Source organism: Pinus tabuliformis, chromosome 4_2 (genome assembly GCF_031772625.1).
Source record: "Pinus tabuliformis cultivar Carrire ecotype Pingquan chromosome 4_2, CPIR1, whole genome shotgun sequence".
NCBI classification, from domain to species: Eukaryota; Viridiplantae; Streptophyta; class Pinopsida; order Pinales; family Pinaceae; genus Pinus; species Pinus tabuliformis.
In genome coordinates this window covers 209,724,286-209,749,270 of record NC_142304.1, presented here as the reverse complement: position 1 = coordinate 209,749,270, position 24,985 = coordinate 209,724,286, and positions in this window count along the sequence as shown.

Sequence of the window (24,985 nt, the reverse complement as noted above, 5' to 3'; positions counted from 1 at the left end):
CCCTCCTGTGACGGATCGCTTCTTGTCGACATCAGCTCATTATCCAAGAAGTTGATCTAGGAACAACCCCTTCAGTACTTTGAAGCTTGCATGCCTCAATGGCAAGTTTCTCACTTCCGGCGACAGGTATACATCAATGACCTTCGACCGAAAGATTTTGCGTGGTGTTCGACGCCAAGTCCTTAATTCACACCACGTGAATTGTACTACAGTACCTTGAGGGTCATTATCATTATCGGTGATTCCTCTCGCGCTTGTTAACGGTTTGCATCATTGACCGGTAATCAAGCGATGTCTTTCCATGTTCGACTTCAGAACATTTCTCACATGGATCGACTTGTACTTAGAGTGAAGATCGAACGAGTTTGAAGACCCCGGATCTAGTTTCATCCATCCGGGCTGCGATATATATTCAGGAAAGATAAAGACATTGACATGTACATCATTGCAGCAGATAATCATCCTACTCAAAGGATGATAATTTCATCAAAATTATCAGTCTACCATCAGACGATTGTCTGTTCTATGTACAGAAAAATGAATTTATAAAGCTGAGCATGGGAATGCCCGCCTCAGCTAGATCATGAAAGTAGTATGAAAAAAAATGTATTGTATTGTATCTTATTACAGGTCTCCTCTCAGCATTGGATGAACTTCGGATCCCCCTGATAAAGCATTTCGCCTGATAAACAGCCTCATACTTTAGGGGGCAACTGTTATAGACATTTTTGTGCCTTACAACATTGAGCATGAAATGTCCATAATATAAGGGATCCAAAGTCCCTAAACATGTTGTTCCTACCCCTAGAGGAACAAGGCTAACAAACCACAGCAATTCACAGAAGTTCTCCACCTGAAACTGCTCAAAAACAAGTCAATTCAGGATCATTTCAGTGGCTACACTAGCTGTTTGCACTGAATGTCAAAGCCAACACTGGCTACCTGCGTTGAATGTCAACTGGAACAAAGGCTACTTGCGCTGAACGAGAGTGGACAAGTGGCAGGCTCATTTCTCAAGGTGTCAAAACCCAGGAAGCTTCCAAAATGACACTTGCCTCAGGGAATTCGACTGGTGATGAGTAAGAGGTTCCAAATCTCCAAGTGGAAGAAAGAACCTCCAAGTGGACTCAAGAACTGACAGAGGGAGAGGACACTAGTCAGATCTCAAGCTGACTCATCCTCTCTCCAAACATCTATATATGGATCTCTCCTCCATGAGATCTGGGGGGCTGGAATTTTGTTATTGCAAAGAATTGCTATTGGTTTGAGATTGGAATCATTGGGTGCTTAATGCTTTGAAAGGGGTGAAGATAGGAATTCCATTTGCTGGGAAGGAGATGCTGGATTGGAGCCTTCTAGGTTGTATATCTTCCTGAACCTTGTTATTCATCAATAAAGCTATCTTGGTTTCTCCTATATGCTGATGTATTTTTTATGTATGAATGCTTTAGTGTATTTGGTTTATTTCTAATCCTAAACTAGTTATGAATGTGAATATCTGTCTTTGTGTAGTGTTCTTCTCTTGTCGCAAGTAGCTGTTCTCTTGTCGCAAGTAGTTGTTCTCTTGTGATCTTGCAGGAAGTTGAAGCTGGATAAGCGAGAAGGCAAGTAGCTGTGAACACCCAAAGAGAAGAGAGACAGGATCGAGGGACAAACGGAAGACACCGGTAAGTCTATTGATCTCTTTTCTTTCACATTTCATAAAGGAAGAAACCAGCATAGCTGTACTCATTTGTTGCTAAGGCACTGTCACACCTTAGGTGGATAGGATCGTCCTGCATAGGCATTTTTCCCCACAACAATCAGGACCAAATATAATCTCTGGCTGATCATCAAACAAGTTGACAAAATCTTCATTCCCAACAATGTTTAAGGTTTGGTTTATTTGAGACTTATAGGTTTCACTTTTAATAAGCTCTGTTAAAGGAACTGAAATTTTTAGTTTAGCTACCTCTGCTCCCAAATTGAAAGGCAAAGGGTCTTTTTCTGTTTGAGTGCTTGGAATTTTCATACCAGGAGTTGGAGTAGGTCGCTCGTCTTTTTCTGTATTTAAGGTCTTTTTATCTGGATTTTCTGGCATGGTGCTTGGAGATTTTTCCACTTGTCTCCTTGGAGGGGATTGAAGTGGATGGTTGATCATTAGGAGGTTGGTCATGGGTTATATCTACAATGGTGGGGCCAGGAGGGTTCTGATTTGGTCTAGGGAGGATTTGAAGAGTTTTAGTAAGCGGAGCTGTTTTGATTTTCTTAGGTTGATTTGGCACTGTTTTCTTGGTCTGGTCAGGAGTATCAATATTCTTTTTACTCCTCAAGTTGTATTGTTTGTGTACTTCAAAGATGGAAGAATCATATCCTTGTTTATAATCAAATGATTCTCCATATTGGGTCTACAATTACTACAACATATGCAGTTCCTGCTCATCTTAGGTCAAGAAGACAGTTTCCTCGTCATCTAATCCCATCAAGTTAATGTGTGTGTCTTGTTTAGGGTCATCTGAATGGGAAGTTTTAGCATATTTTTCTTGAAAGGGAGGCCTAATAATTTGATCAGGTCCATTACTTCCAGTATTTTGATTCTGATTCTTTCTGAAGTTTGGGTTTCTCACTGGAGGTGCCTGTTGATTATCCCATTGAGGCTTCCTCTCAATTTTCTCTATCCTATCCATCAGTTTTTCCATACCCTTGGTTAGGAAATCTATTTTAAGGTCAGAGGGTGAGGCTTCATCTTTGGCAGATCCTCTCCTTTCATTTCTAACCCTAGCTCTTTTTGCTAGCAAGTTGGCTTCTACACTAACTGTTACAGTCTGCATGTCTTCTAAGGTTACGGGATTTCTCTCTCTGAGTTGGAATGACATATCATTATCAAACCCATCAGGAAATTTTATCAGTGCTAAGTCAGGTGGGGGCCTAAGATTGACTGGTATTGCATTGTATATATTGTTAAATCTGGTACAGTAATCCTAGACTATTTCATTTGACCATCTTTTAATGTTTTCGTATTCTGAAAGGATCTGCAGAGGGTTCTTTTTCTTTTCCCATCTATTTAAAAATTGCTGATAAAATATATCTAGACTATCTATGCTATTAGCAGGTAAAGCTCTAAACCATTTCCTAACATCACTAGCTAGAGTCTGAGAAAAAAGTCTCATTTGAACATCTCCAATATCAATTTTGTGCAATTCAAAGTAGTCTGTCATTTTGTTTACATGATGTTGTGTTGTATAAGGTCCTATGCCATCAAATTCGACAATTTCGTTTTGGTAGTCTTGTGGCATGGGACCAAGTGGGGCAAGTAACACAAGAGGAGCATATCTATTTGCCATGGCTCTAAGTTGGGCAGGGCTAAGAAGTGGGGTTGGGGTACTAGGATATGATACAGGAGTTGATGGAGAACTAGGAGTAATAGGTGATTGATGGGTAATGGTAGGTTGGTAAGGAAGTGAAGGTATAAATGGAGGTGAGGAATGAACTTTAGAGGTGGAAGGGAATAATGGTGAACTAAGGGTAGTGGATGCTCGTTCAAAAAGCTCAAGGATCTTAGCAGTAGTAAGGAATGATTGAGGGTAATTTAGAATATACTCATCAATTGATTGGTTTTCCTTTTGGACTTCGATATCTGCAATAAACTCTGGATCTAAAACTATGTCATCCAGTGCACTTTTAGACCTAGTTCTAAATAGGGAAAGGTTAAATTACTCATCAAAGGGGAGGTCTTCTAAAACAACCTCTCATTAGGGCATGAATCTGCTTTGATTGAAGGTGTTGGACTAACTGAACTTTCTTGTCTTTTGGATCTTCTCGAAATCAGGTTGAGATTATCCACTACTGGGGCAAGGTTTGGATCTGGATTAGCCCTAGTATAGTGAATTCTCCTTGAAGCAAGAATTTCAAGATTTTCTAATTACTTTCTTTCTGTGGAATTTTGTAATAACTTCTAATAAACTCCTCAAGAGGCTTGAAACAAAGATTTGAAATTTTCTCAAAGGTTTATTAAGACTGAGGATTTGAGTCCCTAGTATGGTCGCCACTATGTTATCACTCAAAATTTTCCTTAGAAGTTATCAAAAGAAGGAAGCATCCAAGGTAACCAAAAACCAATCTTTTAGGCTTAGGCTCTAACCAACCTAAGTCTATAGAGGGCTCTCTCTATATAGTTTAACTTTGTTTTTATGAGATTTCAGGCTATATCTTAGTGTTCATGGGGTTTTGGTTTTGAATTTAAGGTTGGGTGGTGGAATTCTTGGAGCAGATGGATAGAGCTAGGTCTTCAAGCTATTGGACTATGGAGTCAACAAATGGATAGCATAATTGGACTAGATCATTAAAGGGAATGGTCGCAGGGCAGGCTAGCAAAGCAACATGAAAATCTTTAGGCCTAATGGGTAGAGTGATTCTAACTAGGGTGAAAGGGCACTTAAGAATCCTTGGGCCGGGATCAGAATGAAGAATAGAGGGTGATCATGAACAAAGGGCAATTAAGAATCCTTTGCTATAGATCAGAGGAGAAACTATGGAAGCTAAGAGGCAATTAAGAATTCCCTAGCTAAGATAGTTTAGGAGAAAAACATTCAGAATGTAAACAGCCAAGACAGAGTGCATTTAAGCAATTTTTGAAATATCATTCCATGTTATACATTTAGATTTTAGAAATTTACACAAAATATTATGGAAAAAACATAAGGAAAAACAACATTGAACATGGGAGAATATTTATTTGTATTTCGCTTTACACAAGAATCCTGTAAAATATCTGATCTTTATTCCTTGATCCAGAAAGCCAATCTAGTCATTGATACAATAGAATTTTTATTTGAGAGAAAAATTCTATAGAAATGTCTTGGAATCTGCCTTTCATACTTCGAAATGTGAAGTATTTATACAAAAATATTTACAAAATATCTCATAACAATTTGAGATTTAATCTAGGGAATAAAATATCTTCATGCATGAAGATAGAGACAGATGTAGAACTGCTTCTTGTCGCCCCTTTTATTGTGGTGTTACTGGCTATTTTTGTTGATTTTTGAGCCCTTTAAGCTCGCTGATACTTGTCATATTTCTATGCTGGAATCTTCTTTACTTTGATCTTTCACTGGTACTCTTTGACTCTGTTACTCTTTGACCCTGTTGTTCTGCTTTTACCTGTTTCACTAGTTGTCTTCAAATTTACTGTGCAATAATTATCTGAAGTAAATTTATCATAGTAAATCTGTCATTTTTTCCCACCATTCTGCCTCAGGCAATCTCACTTTCAACATTTTTCTGTAAATTTCGTCTGCCTCGTGTATTTTGCAAAATTGGGCTTGGTGAGAAACAAATGTTTCACCTCATGTTCTAGGAAAAACAGGTTCTCCAATGTATCATATAATACCTTGCATGTTCCTTTGCCAATCTTCTTAACCTATCTCCATAATCTAATTGGGTCATGAGTTTATTATTGATGACCATAGGACTAGGAAATCCCTTGTCCCTCAAAATTTGAAATTTAGCCATAAACCTATCAATGGCTACTTGCATGTTGTGGAACTTCTCTTCTAAGTTGAGCATGAGGTTTCTTTCGGAAAGAACCTTTCTAATCTATAGGATTGCTTCAGTCCTATCATCTATGTCAAGCTCGTGGAGCTCATATCTGTTCTTACTGTTCAGGAGGTGGATGAGTTGATTTGCATCTTTAGGTTTGTCTCCTAATTCTTCCCTTACTTTCTTGATGGCTTCAGTGGCTATCTTCACTAATTCTATTTGCTCAAACATAACTTGGATTGATGGCCAAATATCATTGATAGAGTCAATGATATTGGCCCAGAGCATCTCTTTAGTCTATCCTAGTGGCTTTTGCAGTGTCAAATCTTTCTCCAAGACTTTGATTTTCTCACCCATTCTTTGGGTTTTTTGTGTTTCTTCTCTTTGCTGAATTTTGGCAAGTTTGAAATCAGTTTCCAAACTTGCCACTTTCTCCTTTAATATTTTGAGCTCTGTAGCCTAGATGGACATCTCCTCCATGGATTTTACCAGTTCTGCTGCTTTCTCAGTTGATGTACCCGCTGCTGTAGTGGACTCAATTGTAATTGGCAGTGTTGTGGCAAGTGGAGCTGTAGGTGCCAATGATGCTACCATTGTGGAAGGAACTGCTATTGACACTGTGGGGATGATAGTTCTGGAAGTTGTGGCCAATTCACTTTGCTTCGATTGAATTAAAGTGTCCAACTCCTTCTCTGTCTCCTTGAGTTGATCATTTAGCTTCAAGACCAAGTCCATGAGCTCTTCATGTCCTTGTTGTGCCTCCAGGACTTCCTTTGTTTAAGGACAATGCAACTGGGGTATATTAAGTTTCCTCTTGAGTGTAGCAATATCATCATTTTTCTTTTTTATTAACTGTTATGTGGCCTTTACATCTTTGGGATCGTGTCCCAACTCTATGACTAAGTCCTCTAAGGACTTAATTCTAGTATCTTTGGCCTGTGAGGAGGCCTTCTCCAATTGGAACTGCGCTGATATATTGTTAAGAGAGTTTTGTAGTTGGTGGGTAGCAATGGCTTTCCCTGTTAAGGTGGAGTATATCATCTCCCCTGTTTGCTTGTGAAGCTCAATCTGGTCAATGGGATGAATATCCCTTACCAGTACTTCAAAATCAACCCTTTTAAAATCTATTGTTGTCCTTGGCTGCTAAGTGGTTCGCTTGATGAAGGTCATCTGCATTTTCCCCTCTTTGACATCAAAGGCTGACATAAGCCTTGTTTGATTGGTAGGGGTCATCTTTAGATACTATGCATAGGTTTGGGCTTTCAGCCTCTCATTTCTAGCCTTTATTTCTTTGTATCTCTCCTTAATATCTTGGTCTTTATCTGCTGGCATTCTAAAAGAGGATACCTCAACACTTTGTTGCCTTTCCAACATCTGAGTGTGTGATGTGGAAGGTTCTAGGATTCCTCTAGATGGAGTGGCAAGCATACTCCTATCTCTTTCTGTGCTTGTAACCTCAGCTGTATCCTCTGTATATTCATGTTCAGAGACAAGATTCACTCTTTGTCTCTTAGTCTTAGCCTAGCTTGTCTCTGCATGGGCTTGTGATGTTGCTCTTTCTGAAGTAGTGGCCCCTTCCCTGTTTCTCTTGAGGTTTTTTTCCTCATTTAGAGGAGTCTCTATAATAGGAGGGGTACTCATGGTTGTCTCTGGTCTGTCTGATTTGTCTAGCCTACTTGATTCCCCTAGTATGTCTGATTGGTCTGGCCTGCTTGATTCCCCTGGCACCTACAGGAAAGAACCTTCATCAAGTTGTTTTTCCAGATCTATTAGAGCATTCTCTATATCTACCCTAGTGCTGTCCTAATCAACTAATGTCCCTTCCACACACTCTAATTGGTTGGCATAAGTTTCTATCTCAGGTATGGGATGGTGGATGAAAGGCCCTAGCTTGACCTTTTGTCTCTTCTTGTTAATGAATTCCAAAGGGTCATATCTCCAAACAAAACTTCTTTGGAATTTCATGCTCTGCAATACTAAATCTGCTTCTCAGCCTGCTTCCATAGAGTTACATATGAAGGGACCTAGTTGGTCCTTTATTTTTATGTTAGCCTTCTTCTTGGCATTGACAAAGTTTGTTTCATCTGCACTGATAATCTGCCTATAGTACTCTAAAGAAAATAACCTCATTGGGAGGTATTTGGGGAGCTTGTATGGTGATTACATGCAACCATAGATTCTGATTTCGGTATGGTTTTGGTACAAGTACCAATCACCTACTTTGGACTATTTTGAGAGTTGCAAGATCCTCTTTATGTCTAAACTGATTCTTGGAGGAGGGCTTCCTATCTGCATTGTCCCAATTGGATATACAAAGAGGTCAATAAAGTTAGCATATGAATATGGGGAGTGATATTTGTGGACCAATGGAGTTCAAAAAATGACTGATCTAGGCTAACCTTTTGTATCAAGCTTCTGCAGGGTGAATGGAAACTTGTCTGACTAGAAATATAGAAAAAGGTGGTACAAAACAGAGGAGTATTTGAAGACTCTCTCATTGCTCATCGTGAGAAACTTGTCATGCATCCTATCAGCTATAAATTTGGCATAGTCATAGATAATAGCAGGAGGCTACCCTGGAGTGTAGATGGACATGAAAGCTAGGATAATTTCATCAATATATTCACTGGTGGTATAACCTAGGACACTAGATATCATGGATAGAATGTCTTGACCAAATGGGGAAAAAATGGCAGTTAAATATAGAGGAGGATCCTTTGGGATATGTCTTTCTTCTTTGATGAAGGTTCGAAACATCTCAGCCAAGTTTGTTGTGGTAAGTTTGGGGAACTAGTCTAATAAGCTACCAATTGAAAGAGGAGTTAGGTTTTGCCTTGGTTAGAGTTGTAGCATTTCATTTATAGACTCAGCAGTAATGGTGAACAGTATGGTTTAGCTTCAGGACATGACTTCTCTTTGACTAGGAATATAATTGGCATGATAATAGTGGACAATTTCTGGGAAAATGTGTTCTTCTAGGAACTGGTACTTGGGTAAATTGGACTCCCAAAGACCAATTTCATCAGCATGGTTCAAGTATCTATCCCTGCTTCGACAGTGTACTTTGAGCGGGGATTCTAGGATAGAGGTGTCCTTTATCTAGAAATCCTTATCAGTTAAGGGAAGGTGGTCCAGGTCTAGATGAGAAGTGGTGACATGCCTTACATCCATGGCAATTGGGGCAACCATTCTCAGTTCTTGTGGATTTGAGAGTGGGGGAGGTAATTTGCAGTTTTTAGGGCAATGGTGGTTCAACACAGAGTAGGTTTGAGTTCTTTGAGTTTCTTCAATTAATTTTTATCTTAACTAAGAATACTCAGTAACTGGTTTTGAAATTGACAGGATTTTTCGGTGAATTATGGCTTAAATACCTGGAATTTAAGTTAAACTAGCTCTTAACAAGGCGGCTGGCAACTGCGAACGGTCAAAAAGGCTCTGTGTAGGTTGGAAAGTGAACTAGGTGCTCTGTGGCATCTTTAGGGTGAAATTGGATGTAGGTTGGCAGCTTCGATGTTCGTAGGTGCGTGCATGGTGGTTTACAGTTGAAAAAACGATAAAAACAAATGATTAGGGGATTTTCGGCTTTATGCACGAATGTCGATTTTGGCAGGTATGGGTGAACAATGGTCATTTTTTCATGTAGCAGAGTGAACAGTAACCATTTTGTCATGCAGCAGGCAGGAGGTAAACGGTTTCCATCACACCGCTTTTGGGCGCTCGATGGTATTGGGGGCAGGCCACCAGATTCCATACGTTGAATGAGACGTAGCATTGGGGGCCTGGCGGAAAACAATTTTATTGGGCGAGTATTGTTCAGACATCGGGTCCACCCAATATGGATAAGGGTCGTTGTATGTGAAGGAAGATAATCGCAAGGTGATCGAGCGGGGAAGCTACACGGAGGCTAACGAGGGAGCTTGACGAGTGATTAAGTGCAACGGTATTTGGGTTAATGACGGATTGAGGCGAGGTTAAGGTGTCGAGGTCATTAGCGGAGGGATTAATTGGGTTTTTGCCTAACTTAATCGCAGTTCGATTAGTTAGTGGGTTTTCTGGGTTTGGATGAAATTATAGTTTATATTTAAAGTAAGGGTAGGGTTAATTTATATGTAGGAGTTAAATATATACGTGGAAATTGGTTTTTATCAGGATTTAATAAATAAAATTAGTAATTAAAAAATTGGCAGAAAGGGGACGCCACACACTAAGTAAATGATTTTTCATGTTTTAATGTTGTTCCAATATTAACATAAATACTTAGGATAAGGTGTTTTGGTGGGTTTTTTGGGAAAAAGGGTTTTTACATGGGGGTGATTGCTTTTCCTAGGTAAATAGTGTTTAACCTTAGAAAAAGGGGTTTTATTAGGGAAATGAGGGGAAATGAAGGGGGGTGAATGAACTAAAGGTGGGGGATGAATTTTTTATCAAGGGGTTTTAGTACTTATTGCCTATAAGTCATTGAGCCGAGGGTCCGGTCCTTCCAAAAGTCAGAGAAATGTTCTGAGCCTCTTTGACTTAAGGGTGTTTGAGTACTTTGAACTTTATTTATGGAAATTAATAAAGTAAAGGGGTGAAATGAATGGGGGGAAGTTAATTAATTGACTTTGTAAATCATTTGCATGCTTGATTGTTCATTCATATCTGGAACTTTTATGATGAGAATGATAAATATGCTTTTTGTCTAACGAATCATCATACTTCTGTAACCTTTCTTCTACTTACCCATCTACTCATCCTACCATTTTTTCTTCTCTTTATTAGGGTGTATTTGAGCTAGCAAACCCTTATCAAACATATTTCTTTTCTTTACAATAGTAAACTAACTAAATCTAACCTTCTTACATCCAAGGGCTCAGATTAAACAGTTGAGCTCCTTTTATTTACTCTACCTATCTAATGATCTGCTAAGATTATACAGATTAGTTAGATTTTATTCTCTAACTATCAACATGAAATTTAAAGCATGGCATAATCAAGATTAAATAGTTTGACTACCATGGATTGTGGCATGAATTACAAGCTACATTCATTTATTCTACACAAAAAGTAAATAGTAGTGGCATTTTGGCTTGCTCACTTTCATGGTCTTTTCCCTTTTCTTGGGGTTCATATTTTTCATCTTTTTTTGACCTTTTTATTCTTTTTGTCCTTTGATTATTCTTTTAGGACATACCCTCTTTACATTTTTTAATTTATCAATATGGAAAATGTTTGCAGAAATCAAAGGTATGTACATATTACAAGTTTTAATATCAGTCATTCAAAAATTATTACTCTTATTGGTATAGGAACCTAACTTTTGGAATGGTGGTGATTTCCATGGAAGTGAATGTGATGGCTAGATTCTCCTTCTATGTGTGCATCAACACTAGGGTCCTCCCGATGAGACTGTATTATAAGTTTTGTTAATCATGAGAGATGTTGGGTAATATTTTCCATATTGTTCTAGAATTCTTCGAACCTTTTTTCAAGACGTTCGACCCTCTCATAAGTCATAACTTGAGATCTGGTACCTAGACTACACCACCTTGGTCTACTTAAGAGTAGTCTTATTGGAAACAGGGCGAGCTCAGGAGTCTAATGGCGTGGTTCACTTGAAGTCATGTCAGAAGTTTTTTTTGGAACACCGGAAAATTGGGGGCTTACAAGTGAATGGTACCACTGTGACCAACTCGTCGTCTTGAAGCTTATCAGCTAAGTATCTTCCAAGCATCCCAAGATGTTCTCAAACTCTTATTTATTTATTTATTTATTTTACTACTCTGAAAGGAATTTTACTCCCCGCTGATAAATACTTCAGTGGTCAAATTCCAGAAAGCTTGATACTGCTCAATGTCCTATGAAAATCAGGCTTAGACTGTAGTAACAGAAACCCCAAGGTCTTGGTCCTGTTGAATGTGTTGTGAGAATCTGATCTAGACTATGGTAGTAAAAAACCCTCATGGCATAAACAATCTGATCTGCACTGTGAAAACCCCAACTACTGAATCTGATTTGTGTGACAGCTGAAGAACCCCAACTGCTAGATCTGATCTGGAAGATAAGGTAGAGGGTGATCTTCAGATAAGAGAGGGAACTAGGGTCACAAAGGAGTGTCAAGTGTTATATACGTAGGGGTCCAACAATAATACTCGACCCAATATTTCACGGTGCTATCTAAGGAAGATTGACCATACCCTTAGTCATACTACCGACTACCCTATTGTACTTACAAGTAATCTCCCCGAGTGTTGTTCTCAGTGTACTATAGCAGCAAGATGACCAACATCTTATCTAAGGTTAGGTTTGAGGTGACCCTAGGGGACTTCCAATATACCCGAGGATACATGGAAGTGTAGTCTATTCACAGTTTTGTCTAATGCACTACTACTCAAAGGGCTACGTGTAGGGTTTACAAGGGAGTCCAACAAGCATGACCACCCCTTTGTAGTTCATGTGTGCATTCCTACCCAAATCCATTGGTTTATGTGCTCAACTATAGATCCCATGGTTTAAAGAAGCTAGAACACGTCTCTAGCCTAAAACAAATTATGCAAAAATTGGAGGTACAACTAGCCCTGGAAAGTGTTATGATACCACTTGTTATGCTCTTGACCTGCAAGAAATCTAGAATACTAGAAATATGAAGAAATATAGCCCAGAACATAGAATTATCACATGCAATGAGAAAAATGGCAAAGTATTTTATTATTCATAAAAAGATTCAATGCTCACTTGCCTATTCGAGGGGGAAACCTCCAGCAGAGTAGAGCTCAATTACAATAATACTCGATGATCTTTCCCTTACTAACTAGTGGTCCCTTTCATAACACAGGTTAACCACTTTATTTATTAACTATGGCCCATTTGCAACTAATTGTGGTCCCTTTTTTTAATGCGGGTCAACCACTTACAATTACTAATACGTGCTTTATTTACTCTCTAACTAACTATTACTCTGAATCAGCCCATTAGGCTTATTACATAAATAAAGGGGTTACGGCTGGACCCTAACAACTAAGAAGCATAAAAAATAAAGATTGAATCAACTGTGTCTGCAATTGTCTACTGGGAAAAATGTGTTGCTGCTAAATCTACTACTAAGCCTTATGCTTCGCTGTCAACACTCAGCTGCACTCCTCAGTATTTGGATGACACTGATCCTCCTCCTACTAAATATTGTGGGCCCTTGTAGCAAGGTAATGATCAATGAGGAGAATGCCTCAGTGTACTTTGCCCAAATTCCCACACCTCTTGACCTAAGGATCGACATTGTTATGAAACCAACTCACAAAAAGATAGAAAAGATAGATCAACGCCTTAGAAATAAGCCTCTTCAAGGGGGCAACCTCATTTACATTACGCAAATGAACAATTTTTAGATGATTCAAATGACAAAAGGTCCTTTCTATATATAGGAGTCTAAGGGGTCACAATATAACCAAGCCAACCTAACAATCATAATATAAAGGCACAAAAATAATAGTAGAGGGCTTCTATGGGGCACAACAATAATAATAAGGGATACAATGACAATAGTAATGGGGGGATCACTAATATTATAAGGACCTAACATGCCCCTCTCCTTCAAAAAAGTCTTGTCCTCAATGCTTGAGTAGTTCTGGATGCTTCTGTATAAAATTCTCATCCTCCCATGTGGAATCCTCAACGGATAAGTTCTTCCACTTGATGAGATATTTCGAAATTGATCGATTTTGTAGTTGTCGAGTTCTTGTTTCTGTGACTACTTCTGATTCCAATATAATTTTTCCTTCCTCGTTAGGTTCTGGCAATATTGTTTGAATTGGGAGCTTGTCGCCTATAACCTTCTCTAAACATGAAACATGGAAAAATGGGTGCACTCGAGAAGCTGCAGGAAGCTCCAATTTGTATGCCATAGTACCAATCTTTTGCAACACCTTGTACGGACCATAATACTTTGGTGATAATTGATTATCCTTCTTAGCTTGCTTGAGGGACATTTTTTTATATGGTTGTAGCTGTAGAAATACCCAGTCACCTACCTCAAAACTTCTTTCGCTGCGATGTTGATCTGCCTGTCGTTTCATTCTATTCTACGCCAACGTAGGTTATCCTTTAAGAGTTGTAGAACTTGTTTTTGATGCTCGATGTGATGTTCCATTGCTTGAACCTTATAATTTTCTCTAAATACAGTGTGATGGATGGTGGATGATATCCATAGAGTTCCATAAATGGGGTTATTTTTGCTGCAGTATGGAAGGAAGTCTTATACCACCATTCAGCTATAGGCAACCATTTGACCCATTGTGTCTATTTATTAGATACAAATCAATGAAGATGTCCTTCCAAACATTTGTTTACTATCTTAGTTTGCCCATCATATTGAGGATGATAAGATGAGCTATGAGCTAACTTAGTACCGAGACAAGAAAACAATTCTGTCCAAAAATTTCCAGTGAAAATGGGATCTATGTCGCTTACAATAATCTTTGGGTTTCCATGTAGATTTTGAATTGTTTCCATAAATGCAGTAGAAACTGTACTGGATTTAAATGGATGTGATAATGCACAAAAGTGTGCATACTTGGTAAGTCTGTCAACTACCACCATGATGACACTCTTTCCTTCGAACTTGGGTAAACCTGTGATAAAATCCATTGAAACCTCCTCCCAACGTTGGCTTGGAATAGATAAAGGTTGTAATAGACATGGGGTCTTAATTGTTTCAACTTTATTTTGTTTGCAAACCAAACATTTCGCCACAAAATATTGAATATCTGATTTAAGGCCATCCCCAAAAAATTCCATCTTAACCCTATGGTAAGTTTTTAAAAATCCTGAGTGCCCTCCTAAGGGAGAAGTGTGCAATTCCATAAGAATCTTTTGTTTGAGTTGGGAATTATTACATAGCTATAAGCGATCTTTGTACCATAATGAATCATTTTTCCAGCTAAATGTATCAGATGTACTAGAATCTTGTTGTAACTTTCGAATGAGTGCCCACACTTCTTCATCATTCTTCCATTCCTCCCTTGCTTCGTTTATCCAATCTAGTTGGATAATAGAAATGGCACACAACAATGCTTCCACATCCTCCTCCTTTCTTGAGAGTGCATCTGCCACAACATTTTGCTTCCCTTTTTTGTAGATGATTTCGAAGTCATAACCCAACATCTTTGTGACCGATTTCTGTTGCTCTTCAAAGGATAATATTTGCTCTAAAAAGTATTTAATACTATCATGATCCGGTTTTACCTTGAAGTGTCCTCCCATTAGGTAGGGTCGCCATTTCTTAAGTGCATGTAGTATTGCCAACATTTCCTTCTCATAAATAGCTTTGTGTAAATACTTTCCCTTGATTGGACGAATTTCCAAAGTAATGGGTCTTTCATCTTGCATTAAAACAACACCAATTCCATTTCCTGAAGCATCACATTCCATAATAAAGGTTTTTGTGAAGTCCAGCGTAGCTAAGACCAGTTCTTGGCACATTGCCTCTTTGAGATGTTCAAAGGCCTTTATTGCTTCTGGAGTCCATGAAAATGCATCTTTCTTCAATAATGTTGTTAGAGGTGCTGCTATTCTCCCATAATTCTTAACAAACTTGTGATAATAACCTGTCAACACGAGAAATCCTCACAAATGCTTTATGGATGTGGGGATTTTCCATTCCATAATGGCTTTAATTTTCTATGTTCTACCTTAACACCTTCATGAGATACAATATGACCCAGATATTCCACCTCTTGTACTCCAAAGAAACATTTGGATATTTTTGCATATAATTGTTTCTCCTCCAATAGTTTGAGCACCCTATCAACATGTTCAACATGATCCTTCCAAGACTTGTTGTAGATTATTATCTCATCAAAAAATACTAACAGAAATTTTCTAAGGAAGGGTTTGAAAATGGAATTCATCAAACCTTGAAATGTAGAAGGTGCATTGATAAGGCCAAAAGGCATGACCAAAAATTCATAATGACCCTCATGAGTTCTAAATGTTGTTTTCAGAATGTCTTTAGTATTCATTCTGATTGATGATATCCTGAATGAAGATCCAACTTGGTGAAGTAAATTGATCCATGCAAATCATCCAATAATTCATTAATGACAGGAATGGGAAATTTATCTTTAATAGTGAGCTTGTTGAGCTCCCTATAATCTGGACACATGCGCCATGATCCATCCTTCTTGTGCACCAATACTACTGGAGCAGAGAAAGAACTTTGACTAGGTTGAATTATACCAGCCTCTAGCATTTCTACAACCATACGTTCAATTTCACTCTTTTGGGCATAGGGATATCTGTATGGCCTGATGTAAGGAGGAACACTTCCTGGAATCAAATGAATAGCATGATCATGATCAAAAATAGGCGGGAGACCTTTGGGAGTCTCAAATACCTTGGAATGATTGTCCAAGACTTTTTGGAGATCTAGAGAAATAGATGATTTCAATATGGGAACCTCTAGCAAACATAATTTTTCAATTACACCTCATTGTTCCTTCTTTAGAAGCTTTGTCATACCATTAGAGCTGATTATCTTTCCTGGTTTCCCTACAATACCCCTTAATTCAATTTCCTTTCCTTTTGCAGAAAATTTCATGAAAAGCTCTTGAAAATTAAAAGCTATTGTACACAAGGATTGTAGCCATTGGACTCCTAGTACAACATTAGCACCACCCATTGGAATGGAAAGCATTGGGTTATTCAATACATATTCTCCAATGGATAGCTTGATACTATGACACTTTCCAGAGCAATTTATGGTTCCTCCACTTGCAACCATCACTTGACACTCTGGTGCTGGATATAGGAAGCAATTCAATTCCTTTCCTATCTTACAATGAATAAAATTATGGGTACTTCCCGAATCAATCAACACTATTACCTTTTTCTTCTTGATATGTCCTTCTATCTTGATAGTTTGAGGAGTGGTAATTCCATCCAATGCATTACAAGATATGGTCAGATTCTTTTCTTCTTTATCTAGGGTTTGTTCCTAAACTATATCCTCTTCTTTTGAAATTTATTGTTCCTTTTCTTCCTCCTCTTCACAACCTATGTAGAATAATTTCTTCTCAACACACTTATGACCTTTAGTGTATTTGCTATCACAACTATAACAAAGCCCTTTTTCTCTTTTTTCTTCCAATTGTTGTGGTGTCAACCTTGTAGGTTGGGGAAGGCTAGGGGCCACAACACTTCCATCTTTATAGTTGTGAGTGGTAGGCTTCGTAGTTTCCATAATTTTGCTTTCCATTTTTCTTGCTAACCTGAATGCCTTCTCCAGTGAATTAGGTTCCCAAATGTGAACCTCATGTTGGATATTATCCTTTAAAGTCCCTATGAAAACATCAATCCTATGCTCCTCTGGAATATTTTTTTTTTGGAAGTGCTCAATGTGCTCCATTATTGAACCCTTTTGTTTGAGATTTATCAATTGGCTAAAAAATCTGTTTCTTTTTGTATCCTCATAATGTGCTATCATTTCTTCCATAAAAATTGCCCAAGTGACAATTTTTTTACGAGAGCAAAGCCATCGATACCATACAAACTGATTTGGTTCCAAATATAAAGTTGCAATACATACCTTTTGTGTGTTTTTCACTTTATGGAGATCGAAAGATTGCTCCATCTGTAGTATCCATGTTCCGGGATCCTTGCCATCAAACTTCCTCATATCGATTTTTGGAACATGGTGGGTCTTCAATCCAACATTAGAGTCTATGAAATCATGATTAACATTTCTTTTGTTCTCATTATGAGTTTCCTTTACTACCCTTTCACCATTAATGCCCATTTCTTGTAGCAACTTATTCAAATTTATCTTCAATTCTTCCATCTTATCGTCCATGCCATTCATCTTAGCATCCATGCCATTCATCTTAGCTTCCATGCCATCCATATTAGCTTCCATTCCATTCATCTTAACTTGCATGCCATTTGTATTAGCTTCCACGCGATTCATCTTGGCTTCATTTACCTTTAGTGAGAGTGAAATTTGTTGTACTTGGTCTTGTAATTTTGATATATCATGTTGCATTGATTCCTCTTCTTCCTGAGTCATGCTAGAGCTTTCAAGTTTCTTACTAGGTGTTTCCAATTTCTTTCTTCGAGGCATTAATTAATGCTAATAATTCTTCACTATTCCCTTTGAATTCCTTCAAACTAATTTTTCAAACCAATCTTATGCAAAATTTTAAAAAACTACACAACTTTTGTTTTACTTTGAAAGAGTTCGATATTGAATCTGTTGTATCTCTGTAACTGTAGATCTCAAATATCTGAAATCTCGTCCTACGGTATCCCTTTGAGTCCTATTTCTAACCCCACAAGTTTGATCAAGATTGGATTCTCCAAGGAAGAGTTATGCCACATTTCCCATGGTGACCTGATTATAGACTAGTTCAGTAGAGTGAACTTGTATGACGTGCCATGTATAATTGTTTCGACCTTAGTACCTAAAACTGATACACAACAAACTATAGGCTGTCCTCTTTCTTAAACTTCTTACGAAATTTCAATCTGATGCTCAAAGCAAAAGTTATGACGATTTTCCCAGGTCACCTATTTGGAATGTAATTCAGGAGTCTTCAAAAACCCTAACTTCCTTAGATCATATTTCCGGAAATATAGCGATAAAATCTCAGAAATTCGGACCTGAAGTTCTGAACGAAATCAGCTCAAATGGGTTTTTTTTTGTAGCATCTGAAAGGTCGCAAAAAAATAGTTATAGCAAAAATGACACGATGACCTGTTTGGAGCAGCGAAACCCTAGAATCCAAAGCTCTAATACCAAATGTTATGAAACCAGCTCACAAAAAGATAGAAACAATATATCAACGCCTTAGAAGTAAGCCTCTTCAAAGGGGAAACCTCCTTTACATTACACAAATGAACAATTCTTAGATGATTCAAATGACAAAACCTCCTTTCCATATATAGGAGTCTAAGGGGTCACAATATAACCAAGCCGACCTAACAATAATAATATAAAGGCACAAAAATAACAATAGAGGGATTCTATGGGGCATAATAATAACAATATGGGGACAATAGGGGCACAATAATAATGAGGGATAAAATGACAATAATAATGGTGGAATCACTAATATTATAGGGACCTAACACAGGTTAACCACTTTATTTACTAACTATGGTCCCTTTTCTTTAATGTGGGTCAACCACTTACAATTATTAATACGTGATTTATTGACTCTCTAACTAAATATTACTCTGAATCAGACCATTGGGCTTATTACATAAATAAAGGGGTTAGGGTTGGACCCTAACAAATGAGAAGCATAAAAAACAAAGACTGAATCAACTGTGTTTGCAATTTTCTACTGGGAAAAATGTGTTGCTACTAAATCTACTACTAAGCCTTATGCTCTGCTGTCAACACTCCTCTGTACTCCTCAGTATTTGGATGACACTGATCCTCCTACTACTAAATATTGTGGGCCCTTGTAGCAAGGTAATGATCAATGAGGAGAATGCCTCAGTGGACTTTGCCCAAATTCCCACACCTCTTGACCTAAGGATCGACATCCCTCCACCTCACTCCTATAGGTATAGGTACATGTGCTCCCTCTTACCACTTAGATCGAACTCTCCCCCTATTGGGAGGTCTCTTCTTTAGTGGATGTATCCACTCTACCTCCTCTCTACTTCTCCATTTGAGGTTGCTCCACAACTTACCAAGGCTTCTTCTGAGGTTTCATGTTGAGAGGTCTAACATGATCCATCTCAACCATCAAATCTCTAGTCTCTGCCTTGATCCTCAAGGATTTGCATGCATATTATACCTCAAATCCATACAGGTTCTTGACTCGAACATCGATATGCTTCATCTGTCTCATGGATATGTGTCTCTGAAATTCCTTTCCTTTGATGAAGATCACATCATAACCACGGTCTTCCAAAACTGCAACAAAGACAAGATTCTTTTTTAGACCTGGAACAAGCATCACATCCTTGAGTCTGAGAAGGGATCCCAACTCCCTCTGAAATATGATGGTACCAATCCCAATCACACTGTACCTTCCATCATCTCCACACTCAATGTTCATTTGGAGATCTCTCTCCTCCAATTCACTGAAGAATTCTCTATTCCTCGTCATGTGAAACGAGGCACCACTGTCCAAGTACCACACGTTCCCCATGACTATTTTGACCATGCATCCGACGAGTTTGAATTCAATCTCAAACTGTGAAGCCAAAGCTTCACCTACTACTTCTACTATAGACTCCTTCTTACATTCTTTCCTGTGTGGATACTTCATGGCATAGTGCCTGAATTCATGATAGTGAAAGCACTTTATTATGGACAATTATTTCTTCTTTCCCTCTTGGATAGAATTAGCCTTATCTTGGGACTTCTTCCCGTTAAAATTCCTTCCTTTGCTAACTAATGAGAATTCCTCTTTCTCTTCTTTGGATGATGGTCCCATCTCTGGTATTTCGCCTTATTTCCTCCTACACTAAGTCCAACCATACGTGCTCCCAATTTGGTAGTTTCTCCCTCCCATTCACCTAATCTTAGTAGTTGTGATAGCTCTTGGGAAGGCTTAGAAGGGCTAGGCATAACAAATCATCTTATGCAACCGTAACACCAACTTTACCAAGCTCATGATGACATTGTGTGAATCTCCCTAGGTAGTACAAAATAGTGTCATTCTTCTGCATCTTGATATTTCGAAGATTGTCCTTGAGCACCAGCTTCCTATGGTCACTACTATTATGGAAAAAATATGTTAGTGATTTCCACATTGCCTACAAATTTTCTTTCCCATGGATATTTGAGACAATATGTATCTTACTCCCTCTAATATGATTCTCCTTGCCCTAGAAACACACTTCTTCCATTCTACTAGATCCTTAGCATCAAATGTCACTATTTTCATAATATAATTATCAATGAATTCTTTCAACCCATTATCCTCCAATACTCCCTCCATATGGTCCTTCCATGCAACATAATTAGAGATTCCCACAAGGGCATACTTGAGCCTTAGTCTTCAAATTCGAATCACCGACAATGACAACTTCAAAATCTCTGCTCTATAGTGATTCCATCTATGATGCCATATAGAAATTAATGTGTAGATTCAATATTTCTTGTGAAATTTGCTAAATCACAAGACTTGAAGCTACTCTACTAATCTGTGAAAGTTAATTCACCATCTAAAACAAGAACCATAGACATGCATGTTGGGATAGGGTCCCCAAGGTCAATTTTGGGCTAGTTTAACCAATTTTTGTAATAGATTTTTGTAAAGAATGTAAAGTCTCCATGAAATGTGTGAGCGGAGCACGCAGTTAAATATGAGTGAAAGGGGCTTTAACGTCTTTTTTGGGTAAGTAATAGGTCAATTTTGAGAATCACCCATAGGCTGCGGGCCATTGTATTGTATTGAAAATTATATATATAGTTGAGTCATAGAGAGTCTAAGGGTAACTGGATAGAATGAATAAAAGATAAAAGATTGTTGTTTGGGCAAGTTCTAAGGCAGGACAACTGTGTTTCCTATACTTAGGCGAAAGGAGAAGGCTCCTACAGTTGAGTCCACGGAGGCCTTGGTAATTCCACAAATGAGTGCATGGGCCCTACAACTGAGTGCACAGGGTGGAAAAGTCTGTAAACTGAATGTTGAACTTAATAAAGATTGATTTTGGGACAAATACCTAGCCTTTGAGTATTATACTGATTTCTGTTCAAGTTATGCATTATGGATTAATGATCTATTTTCTATGGAATAATGTATAATTGTTGTGCAAACCTATTGAATCTTTAATATTTATGCATGAACTAAGTATTAACCTATTTTTGCGAAGATAAGGGTAAATTATGTTATGATTTCTGTTGATTCAGGTAGATCTGCGCAAAGGAAGATCTAGCGTTACTCTTTAGTACACGAAAGTGGATATATTTCTTCCTTTAGGTTTATAAAGTATGATCGCAGACCTTCATGAAGGTCTAGAATCCGTCTTATTGGAGTTGTAGTAGCAGATCATACAAGGATACATATCTGAGCGAAGGTAGATGTGAGCTACAGGAGCTTAAGGTCACTTATCACATGGTCTCTGGATGTAGAAACCTAGTTCTAGCATCCCCCAATACTGCTTTGGGTCAAACTGCAGCCTAAACTATGCAGGTTGTTGCCGAAAGGGCCAATAGTTAGGGTTTTGTTGGTTGGTGCAAACAACTCTAAACTTGGGTCAAGCCCCATTAAGCCAAGAAATGGTTCTATTGTCGAGACCAAGTTCTATCTAAGAGATGTGTGATAAATGGTTTCCTGGGAAGAAAGAGATTGACAAGTGGATTTATCAAAATGTGCATGCATTCATGGCTCAAGAAAATAGGAGCCTTAAATTATCCAAGGAATAGTGGTTGCAGAGAGTTTTGAACACAGATGAGACCGACGCATTCTTCTGTTTCTTCCCTAACGAACTACCCGAGTGGTTGTCTAAATTGGACGATAGTCAAGGGAGGTGAAGGCTTGAAGGCCCTATAGTGTGGACTCCTGAATTGGTGTGACATCTGGAGGCCTCAGAAAGAAATATCATGCAAGTTGTGGATCATTGGATTGATCATACACTGGGAAGTTTTATGACTTATTTTGCGATTGACAGAAATATTAGCTATAGCGAAACAAAACAAAGGATTTTTAAAGGACCATGAGGTAAGTATTTGAAAGAATTAAAAACTGGGATTAAAATGTTGTTATGTGAAAAGAGGGTTTACGGTTACCTTGATGTTTGGGGCTATGCGAAGTAGGAGATTCTTTGGAAGAAACGAAGGATCAAACCCAGAATATAGTCTGCTCATTGAACCCCTTTCAAGCAACGACGAAGGGACGGTGTAGACTACATCATGAAGTGCAGTTTAGTTAATTATATAGGGTATCCTGAGGATACCTCATCCATCCTCTCCACCTCCACATCCACCTCCTCCTCCACCTCATACACCTACACCTTCACCTCCTCCACCTCCACTTCCACCATTTAACATGGTGAACGCGATGAAGATGCCGATTTTTAAAGGGGTAGAGAGCAAAGGTCCTGAACAATTTTGGTTTGTCATAGGAGTTGTATGGACAACACATCAGATTGTGAATGATAACATCAAGAAAGCACAACTAGTCATAGCTTTATAGGATTTTGCATTAACATCGTACATCCAGTATTGCAATGATAACCCTACCACGATGTTGGACGAAACCGAACAAGCTATGAACAAGGAGTTCAGAAAGCTTAAGTCAAAGGCATAGTCAGTAACTGAGTTTAAGGAAATTTGAAAGAAGGTAGAAGAGACGCCTTAGGATTTCGATGAAAGGTTGAAATGCCTGATTAGGCAGGCCAATATGATAATTACAAATTCCCAGCATCGTGACTGGTAAATAGTGCCACCCTTGATGCACTTGAGAGTGCCTCTATCACAATAAAAGATAGAAATGCAAGCTGAAGCCTTAGAGATCGCGATGAGGTTGGATGTTTCTCCCATATAGGACACGAACCTTGGAGTGCAACAGATTAACTCACAACTAGAAAGCCTACACTTGGAGTTGCAGAGTCTGAAGAAAGGAAAGGAAGCCCAGCCGGAGGTGCATGGTGAGGTTTGGTGTTTTAAATGCAAGAGCCATGGACATGATAAGGACCATTTCCCAGTCTATAAGAACTATATTATAGAAGAAGGGAATGTTCCCCTCAAACCAGAGAATAACATTGGGAAAAGTACGGGAGTTGTGCTATGGTGCGCTATCTGTCAGGTTATAGGACAACACGTCACTGATAACTGCCATTTACTACAGAAATTTGTACAGACCCCTTAGTAGTTGTTTTGCAATTTCTGTAAATTTGTGGGACATTATGAATGTCATTGTAGAAGTTATGAGATGATGATGGATATAACCCCTACCTACCGAATGCAGGGAGAAAACTAGCCTCAAGATAAGGGTGCAGAAGTAACATGTGGAGGATTTCGAGGTCGAGGACGACGAAGAGGGGGTGGATCGGGTCGAAGGCATGAACAGGTGATTTGTTATAATTATGGTGAAGGAGGGCACTCCACGTGAGATTGTACAAACCCCACGCATCCGTCATGTCAGTATTGTCAACAATTTAACCATGTGATAGAGGAATGTCTAGTCCTTATGGAAAAGATGCAAGAAAAGAAGGCACAACCCTGGTAGCCTATGAAAAACATTCAAATAATGAGGGATGAGACCCATGAAGAAGATCAGAGCTTAAATATAGTGACAAGAAGTGGTATGATGATTGGTGTAGATAAAGGTAAGAAGCTTGAGGATGACGGGTGGGTGCACACGGCTATTGAGAAGGAAGTAGACATTGACCTTAATCATGCTAAAGAGACCTTCATGGAAGCAAAGAAGAACTTCGCTAAGGCTTCTACCTCAAGAAGGCAAGAGGAAATTCCATAACTAGTGTGACGCAAGAGGTATATCCTTTAGTATTAGCTACTTTTCTGAAGACCTATATGAAGTTATTGCGTGATAAGAAAACTGTAGAAGGGTTGCAAGAGTTAATTGACAAGTATGCAAATAAAGAAAAGACTCTTGCTGAACAACAAACTGTGAGGAAAATTGGTAAGCATAAGAAGTGCATGGAGCAGGAGATGAGGCTGACTACGCAGATAGGAAAATACAAAATGGACAAGGTAATCTTGGATATGGGGTTGGATCAAATTTCCTACCTAAGCATACTTGGGAAAGGATGGGGAGACATGTGCTGCAGTGGTCTCCTATTCAGCTATGCATGGCAAACCAACTGAATATTATTCCAATGGGGTGCTTATATGGTTTAAAGGTGGACATTGAGGGCATAAGCGCACCGGCTGACTTTGAGGTCATTGAAATAGTGGATGATAGTAACCCGTACCCCAGGGTAATATGAATTCATTGGGCATTTGATATGGATGTGGTAATCAAATTTAAGAAGAAGAATATGACATTTGAAAGGAAATCACTCAGGGTTGTAGTGCCACTAGACCCTACAGAAGGAGTGCATTATACTGAACCTGTGTGCAACTTTGTTGAAAGTGATGATGACCTAGATCAGATATACAAGACTGATGAGCCTCTTCATTGGGTAACTATATGGACCTTAATACAACTCCAAGCTGATTAGAATAAACTCTTCTCATAATTCCTTACATGTTTTAATTATATTTTTCTTAATGAGATGAGTAAAAGTATGATGTATGTCTAGTGGTATAATGTGCATTGATTGCGGGGTTTTTGAGAGCAAATCATGGAAATTTTGGCTAAGGGTAGAAACTCGAATGAGACAAGGAGGATATATTATAGTAGATATATCCTACTCATTAAATCCTCTCTCATTTGAATATTCCTCAATCAAATCACACTAGCTCGGAGTTGCAAGCAAGTGAGTCATGGAGATCATGGGCAGCTGAGCCAGTGATAGTAAGATCCAGTTCATCTTGAGTTTGGGAGCCAAGCCTCCCTAGATTTAGGAA